General features: G+C 32.6%; 1 long non-coding RNA gene across 5 annotated transcripts; it reads right to left on the bottom strand.

Moving 5' to 3' along the window:
- Positions 1 to 4,201: 4,201 nt before the first annotated feature.
- On the bottom strand, positions 4,202 to 7,627 carry LOC141697696 (uncharacterized). Of its 5 annotated transcripts, none has more exons than XR_012564806.1 (5): positions 6,649 to 7,627; positions 5,323 to 5,536; positions 4,910 to 5,051; positions 4,632 to 4,751; positions 4,202 to 4,549 (listed from the first exon to the last, which is right to left on the bottom strand). It is a non-coding gene; the product is annotated as an uncharacterized LOC141697696 (long non-coding RNA). The 5 variants fall into 5 exon arrangements; XR_012564805.1 differs by lacking the exon at positions 5,323 to 5,536 and having other exon boundaries at positions 6,649 to 6,776; positions 7,412 to 7,627; XR_012564804.1 differs by lacking the exon at positions 5,323 to 5,536 and having other exon boundaries at positions 6,649 to 6,763; positions 7,412 to 7,627.
- Between the last annotated feature and the right edge of the window lie 1,751 nt (positions 7,628 to 9,378).

The raw sequence follows: 9,378 nt of genomic DNA, 5'->3' as shown, positions 1-9,378 counted from the left end.
ATAATAATATACCAAAACAAAGCTTGTACTCATACAAGTCTAACCCTACGATCGAAATCACTGAACAACTAACAAATAACTTAGAAAATCAAAAACAAAAACCATCAAAACCCAATAACTCGACTACGATTTCTAGCTATTAACCAATAAAGATACATACATGAATCAATTGTAAACGACCTAATAAAGCGGTTTATAACCAAAATGAAAAACAATCAGCCATGAACAAAACCCCAAATTCGTAAAAATTACGAAAATTTGAAATAAATCGATAATTTACTCAATCCAAAAATGGATTTTGGAATAGGATAGGGCTTGTGTCAAGCTTCGATTTGACTACTCTTGGGTTAAATTCGGACATCAAAATCATCGGCAAAATTAAATTTGATTCTTCAGCTGTTTATATATATATATATCAAATTAGCCTTCTAGATGTGCGCGCGCGCACACACACACACACACACATATATATATATATATATATATCAGATTAGCCTTCTAAATGAGCGCGCACACACACACATATATGTATATATAAACCAAACCAAACCAAACATACCCAGTATATCCCGTTTATCGCAGCGTCTGGGGAGGGTAAGATGTACGCAGCTTTCCCCCATTCCAAAGAACGAATAGGTTGTTTCCCGAAAGACCCCCGGCTTATGTGTGTGCATGTGCACAATATGTAAAAAGTGTAACAATTTTAAATAAACTAAAGTTTGATAGCATAAAATAAATATAGGTCAAGACAAACGTTAGCCTATGTCGTTGTTCACATAGGAGTTACCGAAATTTAAATGCATTTTTCCCTTGACCATGAAATTATTTCACTACCCGCTGACGATAAACTCAAATTGCAAAATAATCCACCAACCACACCCGTTTTTTTCCCTTTTTTGTCATTCTAACTTCTAATAACATCCTCCAAAATTCCTTCATCGTCGAGATCATCATTTTTCTTCACAAACCATGCCATTTCTCTTTATGAGTTCTTGGGAAGAAATTTTCTGTGTGTATGTATAGATTATTTGTGTATGTCAATTGGGATAGTGGAGTTGGGTAATGAAAATATGAGTAACCAGTGAGACAATAATTCCACGCCCCCGGGAATACCAAATACTCTTCTCCTGGATTCCAGATTTTTTGACAGAGAAATCATATGGATGCAAACTCACGTCCTCTTTATAAGTAAACCGTAAGTAGATCCAAGTATGCGATGATTGAAGTCATTGGGCAGGGAAAATTTTGTAACCGTCGCAGAGAAAAACACACCAGAAGATAACTTAGTGAAAATCAGTTTCCCAATTTCATACACTTATATATATATAATAATTTCTTTTTTGGCAAAATCTAGTAAAACTGTTATTCTAAAATATAAAAAAGCCCGGTAACAATTCGAAAAAATATAATCTTTATTTTTAAAATATAGAGAATAAAATTATCTTCGTCCCCATATTTGTAAAATATTTTTGACCGTATAAACTATTTTATACAAAAATTACAAGATAATAGTCGGTAATGGAATAATGAGTATAATAATCATTCTAAAATGCATACCGCTTGAAATAAAATGAACTACAAATTTTAAAAAGTCCACATAAATATTCTAGAGATTTTAAAAAAAATCTTATAGTTTTAACATAACTCAATAATTTATAAAAATATTTAGAGACATTAAAACTCATATTTTTACATAATAATTCATTAAACAAATTATTTTAAACAAAACCAATAATGTGAAAACACGTACAAGCCACATAATCACGTAATTATCATATACACATAATTTCATATCCAAGAATCATGTAACACATAGTTTTCAAAGAACCATATATTTTATTAGAATAATAAACACGTATTAAAACAGTCAAAAAATATTATTTTTAAATATTTTCACGATGAAACTTGCTATTAGGTGAACCTAGATAAAATACCAAATATAATTTTAACGCTATTAAAATATACACTTGATCCCCAATTTTTTGAAACGAACTCAATTTTCCGATATTGATAAAATGATCAACTTTTAAATAAAATTTTTGGAAATAGTAAAAGTAATGAAATACTTTCACAATACCTCTAGAAATCGATATAGAACTATCAATTAGCGCACTGAGTCATTTAGTGACACGAACACATCAAACAGGAATAAGATATCCATAATTTAATTATTTTTAATTATTAAATCACATAAAAGTATTCAAATAATAATAAAAAAGATTCTAAAAACTCGGGATATATATTACAGTTGGACATGAGTTTTCAACTATCATGATCCCAATAACCACCAACCCTCCGTATGAGATTCCCCGGGAGGAAGTAGCCTTTCCAATCAACGAGAAGGACAAGGACGGACGCCCCAATACATTTGTGATTTGGCTCCCATCCCCGAAAATCGAGAATACTCTGAACTCTACTCTGCTAGAGACTCTGATTCATCGGACGAGAAAACCAGTCCAAGAAGGAGATGACCTGGTAAGGAGCCAGTGCCGAGCGGCTTCAACAGCCTAGGAGCACCCAAAGAAGGATTCCCTGGGATATAAAAGAGAGGAACCGGGTTCATGAAGTTGAGATTCAAAGGTTGAAGCATGACATGAAGATGTAACAGACACCAAAACCTCAACAGACAGCGAGACCAAGAGATTTTCCTCCAAGCGTATGATGTACTTGTGATCCAACATATCATGTGAGGACATTCTCCAACGCCCTGCTGTAGCTCGTAAATGACGCTATTAAGTGTCGGGCCTTTCTCCAAACTCTATCTAGCATGTCTGAGAGGTGGTACAACCATTTACCCCCAACTCGATTGGGTTTTTTAGAGATTTGAGCCAAGATTTCATCAAGAAGTTCATCAGTGGCAAAGTGCACGGAAAAAGCTCAACTTCCCTCATGATTTGTACATGGAGCAAAGAAATCCCTTAGATATTACTGAATCGATTCAAAAAGGAGGCCTTGAAGGTCCCTGATCTTGATGATAAAGTGGCTATGATTTCTCTACAGCAAGGGACTAAGCATGAATTCTTCAAGATGTCTCTAGCTAAGTGTCCACCGGAGAATAAGCTATAGCTCCCGAGAAGGGCCGAAAAATATTTCCAGGTTGAGAAAAGTATGAAAAATACAGTAGTAAGCAATGAACCCAATGTTGGAAAGAAACAGAAAATGGACCAAGAGCACGTGTTAGGGCTAGAACACGCGCTAATAATTCACGCAAGTATACGCGTTCGCAAGTAATATAGAATTAATTCTAGTTCGTTCCAATAGATACTCTTTTGGTTAACTTAATGATTTATGCGCTTATGCAACAATGATATGGTTATTATTCAATGCTAAGACGAATAACAAGTTAGGATTGTTTATAACTAAGATATTAACTAACATGCAATAACGAAAAGAATAAAGGGTTGAATTATTATATGAGACAAACATGGGATTTTAACTTCATTAAATACTTCATTCAAAGCCTTCTTGTTCTTAACCTTAGCATGCAATGGTGGTGACACTAACCAGATAACACGAAACTGATAAATGCCAACTGTTATTGTACGAATACCCTACTACTAGACATCCGCAAAAGAGATAGAAGCTGAATAGACACCAATTTTGTTGAGACCCTATATGTCTATAGAATTTGACAACACAAAAGTTTAATGCGCAAGTTATCTATCGTGATTACATAGGGCAGGTAAGATGGTTAAAATTACCTATGAATCATGCATAAAAAATACACACTAGTACAGATTAAGCTTTTAGCGTCGGTCATAATATGTCTAAGGCGTCGGTTATTGGGCGTAGTATATGTACGGGACGCTATAGATCTAAGTCTTTAATGTCGGTCAAATGGGCGATGCTAAAATGTCATCTGTGTCGATCAAATAACCGACACAATAGAACTATTAACCGATGCAATAGATTTATAAACCGACGCAGTAGGGCTATTAGCCAACGCCTATACATGCACAACAGTGTTGGCTGTTTGCAATCTCGACGCCTATTACCACTTTATTAGCGTTGGTCTTTTAAAAATGCCGACACATATGGTCTTTGTTATTGCATCGGACCCCTTACTACCGACACCTAAAGTCATTTTTTTTGAAAAAAATTGTTTTATTCGTATCCTAATTAACCTGCTCTACATATATACTATAATAGTCATCAACAAACATCAACCAATATAATCATATAATACAATTCTGATAGAATATTCGATTAAACTAATATTTTCAATTTAATGCTATCTTGTTTATAATTGGAAGAAAAAATATATATTCAGCTACAAATACAAGCGATGTTTAGTTGGGCCTTCTGTCTCTCCATTTGTGTTCAAGTGCAAGTAGCTAACAATACGGTAAAGGAGCCATTGGAACAGTTTTTGGAATATCAAGCTTGGCAGGGAGCAACCGTCCAATTAGCTTTACATAAACCTAATAAAAGAATCTCTTGCGACACCAAAATGATCCAAGCTTCTCATACTCAGCATTTGTAACACAGATTATTTCAAATCAGGGCTACATGCCAACAGTGACCCCCTCACCAAATACCTAACACGGGACTGCAAAAGCAACTCATGAGTTTTATTATATAACATCATAACTTAAATAGATAAATTATTTTACTAGGAATGTAAGGCTTACTCTTTTGGTGTAGATATTTTCACTTGATAATTATCTAGAACATGAGGCCGCAACTCCCTTTCTCTGTAGTTCAAGAAAACCAGTCAAGAACTGTCGTGTAGTCTTTCTGCAAATGTCTTTCTGCAAATCAAGGAAACAATGTATACCACTAGTAAAGATGATGATGTCCAAAGCATTAATTTAAGGAACAAATTGGTATATGATATCAGACAATAACAAAATATAAAAATGAACCAAATGTTCTTCCTACAGTCAAAAGTAATTTGAATTAATAATACCTTTCATAGAGTACATGTTATAGATGAGGATGACAAGAATTGACTGCTCAGACAACACATTTGGCCAAGCAGCCTGGTTCATTCCGACAGATAGCCCAAATGCAGCCCATTTTAATGCGAGTTGTTACAAGAAATACGACTCCTGTAAGTAAAGTCCTTAATGAGAACATGGAATGTAATCTAAGAAAAATTGTTCCGACAAAAATTGCAAACCTACTATGTCATCACAAGTAGCACAAAAGTGCTCTCAGTCTGATAATGAAACCTTGAAAAGTTGATTTATAATGTGACAGGATAAAACAAACCTATATCGGTAGGACGAAATATCATCTCTGGCATAAAGCAGCGTTTATTAAAGCATTAAAAATGTAATATTGTAAATTTATTATCTTCTTAAAGATATGTGACTTTACATTCTTTGTAAATCAAATTTATATTTGTTCCCAAGCTCTTCCGCATGTTCTTGCTGTTCCATTTCCATTTTGTTTTGTATCATGTCCTACGGCTTCATCAGACAAGATAAGATATATGTCTCCTTCAACAGGCTATTTCACAAAACCCTTTTTATATGCAACACCATCGGGAAGTAAATTAGTGCTTTTAAAAATATTATCATAGCCACATTTCCTACAGAGACATTTGCAGAAGAAAAATCAAGCAATGCATTATATTCCAGGACAAATAGAATGACTTTTATTGTAATGTAATTTTCTCAGTGTTTGAATAAAAGTTAAGAATGTCAATTACTATCGTCTTTATGTATCCTTTTATTGCTACTAATCAATGTTAATGTAATTGGACATTGAGAATATTAAATCCAAGTTTTGTTTAGATTACAGGAACAACACATGGACACATGGACATCAGTCAAATTAAATTGAAATGCTAGTAATTATGATTTCAGGGTTTCTTAATCTCCCTCCATAAATAAACAAATAAATAGAAGCAAATTAAGAAAGTAGAGTAAATTAAACATAAATCAAATAAGTAAGAAGCAATAGAAATTATAGTACCATTAAATTACATTATTTATTTATGAGGAATACTTGCACAGAGCTAGCAGAGACATATCAGTAATTTTAGCATGGGATAAACCTGCAACCTTTTTAAGTCTCATTGCCATATTGTCTATCGCATCCTTGAAATTGGTACAAGTTTGCTCGCAGAAGCTCAGAAACAATTATGAGATGCTCATGTAAATTTTAAGATGAAAATAATGACATGTATTAGTCATAAGCAAATATTGTTCTATTCGAAATGGACCAACTACCAAGTTTCAGAGAATACGCACACATTCGTACATTACTCACGTTAGACATAAATTATGATCTAGGCTATAAAAGAAGTGTGATTGTTGCTAAGGAAATAATTAAGTACATGTCAACGATAGTCTGCCATATCCAAAATAAATGTATTTTTCTTAGTTTGCAGTAAAAGAGAATGACTTTCAAGTTAGCCACTTCAACATATTATCAAATAAGAACTTAAAGCAGACTAATATCTTACTAGACGAAAACAGAGAGTTAGGATTTAATTGTGCATATAGACACAATTGAGGTATGTGCTTGAAGCTTATGTACCCATTGTATTGTTTTATACATGAGGATAGAGCACCTGTTATAATGATGCAGAATACAAGACTGAATAGGTAGACAACATACTATAAATTTTAGTCTTTATACTTTTCAAGATGCAATGCATATATCTACAAAATAAGGGGTTAGTGTAGGATTAGTAACCTCAGTCAGGAGATGCACAAACTCGCTGACTACAGCACTTGTATCCGAGATTTTGAGGTTCCAGTTCCACCTGGCATTGGTATAAAAATAAAGGGAACGAATCGATATCCAAAACCTGGTTATGAAAACTGCAAACTCAGTTAAATAAACACACACATACAAGCAAAGAAACCCCTGTTAATACAAATCAGGTTGTATCTAGCTATCATAATATCCTAATAATTACCTCTGCCCGAAACTATGAATCACAAACCAGGTGTATCTTGAAATAAATTAAATGTCCGGACATCCTTTACAAGAAACGAATTCATAACAATGCTCAATGTAAGAAAATCCAAAACAACAAACGATACAGCTAATCAGCTAGCTCTGTTCAATTTCTAAATTTGTAATTGTTTGGATAAACAAATTGCAGGGCTAATACAAACTGTACATGGTAACAAAAATAACAATGAGAAAAATTGTAATAAAACTGGAAACACTATAGACACATGAAGTTCTTTCCTGATAATATAATTATTTTAAACAATGAGTACATGGAAATAAAAAAAGCACAATATAGTTAGCACTTGTGTACAATTCTTTCTGGTATTGTAAGACAATATAAAAACAGAGAAAACATAATCCAAAAAGTTGTATACAATCATCAGAGATTTAAGTATAAAGAGGAAGAGGACATCACAATCAAGAATGAATCATCCATAATATTAAAAACCTAGCTATAAAACTGCAAACTTAATCAAATAAACACAGATATACATACTCGCAAAGAAGCCTTCTTTTCGTTAATACAGAGAACCCTAAACTAGCAAGAACCTAGAGAAGCCCAATTAACCCAGCACAGTAAAATCACTTTAATATAATCTGGGACTGCAGTTGAGGGAGTTGTACTGATTTGTGATTTGAAGAAAGTCTAGGGGAAGTGGTGGGAGCGTGGGTCTGTAGATGAGCATTTTTTGGGACTCAAGTATGTGGGACTTAAGTCTGTTTTGGAATCAATAAATTTTAGTCTTAGATATAATCTGTCAATTTCTCAATTATATTATTTAATTCATATTTTGAGATCATATTAATTTTCTTTTAAATAAAATAATACCATTAACGTTTAATGAATTTATCAAGTTTATAACAAATAGTGTTATAAGTATTAAAAAATTACATGGAGTTAAAAATTAAAACAATACTTTTTTTCATATTAGTAAAATTTTAAAATTTGATAGTCGATCTATTTATCAAACATATCTCTAAAATTAAACCTTAGTAGATATTTATTTTACGGTCAAATTATTTAACAATCTTCTTATTAGATCACAAACATATAATTATTTTTATTTAAATATATAATAATAAATTACTTGTGTTGAAAATATACTCCGCGTCTCATACACCCAATTCTTCACATCGGCTTGCAATAAGGTTAAAGGCAAAAGAATTGTTTTTGTAAAAAATAAAAAAGTGAAAAAATGATGGGACCGATAAATATTTAATGCATGAGTTGAGTATGGTGAAAAAAATGGTGGGTTTAGTTGGTTATTATATTGTAAAATTTAATATATTTAAAAAAAAATGGAATGTAAAAAATTGTGAGAAAAATTTAAAAAAGGAAACCGTGGAGAAATTAATCCGAAAGAAGAACTTTTTTAATAAATGTAATTATTTCAACAATTAATTATAATTATAAAATTATAAAAAGATAAATACATAAAAATAGTAAAAGTAATAATTTAAAAGCTTAAAAAAAGATATTTATATCTTTTTGGAAAGGTTCATCTTGTGCAAGTCATATTATAAAATATTAAAAAAAATAATTTAGAAAAATATAGTTATGGAGAAAAAGTACGTGAAGAAATAATAAAATTAAAACAAAAATAAAAAACAAAACTGGAATCATATCGGACTGCTTGCTTGCGAGAGGGGACGTGAACTGGACTGTTATTTGAGTTTGTTATTCCCTCTAACGTCGACTAATACTTTGCCATTGCCTAAAGTAAAGATTACAGCGTCGGTTTAAATTTTACCGTCACAAAAAGTAAAAACTACAGCGTCGGTTGTAAGAAGACCGACGCAAGAAATGATTTTGAGTGTCGGCTTTTGTTGCCCGACGCATAAAGATATTTAAAGCGTCGGTTAAGTGGACGCCCGACGCTACTGGTTCACCAGAAATAACAATACGCGTCGGTTAAATTTACACCCGACACCTATAAGTAGTATAGACAACGGTTCAGTATAGAACCGATGCTTAAGGTGCGACGCAGAAGGTCATTTTTGTACTAGTGACATGAACTTATGCTAGCATGACAAGTTCTAAACCTCTAAATTCACTGTCGCTTTATTAGAGATTATCATGTTATCTTATATGTTCGCGATGCACATAAGATGAATAAGCACAACAAATACTAAGTTATCATACTAGGTTATTATACAATCACCATACACTAATATATCGAAACAAGATTAACTATTGAAATCCATAAATAAATCCTCTAGAACCCCACGATAACGATTAGCCCATAATCGGACTCCTCGTCAACGTGGGTTCCGATGAAAGCATGGTATAGTAAATGTAGTCTTTATAATAAATAAATAATAAACTAAGTACGTGGAACAAGAGTATAGGTTCAACAAATAAGAAAACTAGCATCAAAGATTACAACTTAAAATAAAGAATCACAAGAATAAACTAGATCCTCTTCGCCTTGGTTGAATTGTGCTATACGATCTTCTTGCGCC

The sequence above is a fragment of the Apium graveolens genome, chromosome 11 (genome assembly GCF_009905375.1).
Source record: "Apium graveolens cultivar Ventura chromosome 11, ASM990537v1, whole genome shotgun sequence".
Taxonomy (NCBI): domain Eukaryota; kingdom Viridiplantae; phylum Streptophyta; class Magnoliopsida; order Apiales; family Apiaceae; genus Apium; species Apium graveolens.
This window is presented reverse-complemented; position numbering and strand designations above follow the sequence as displayed.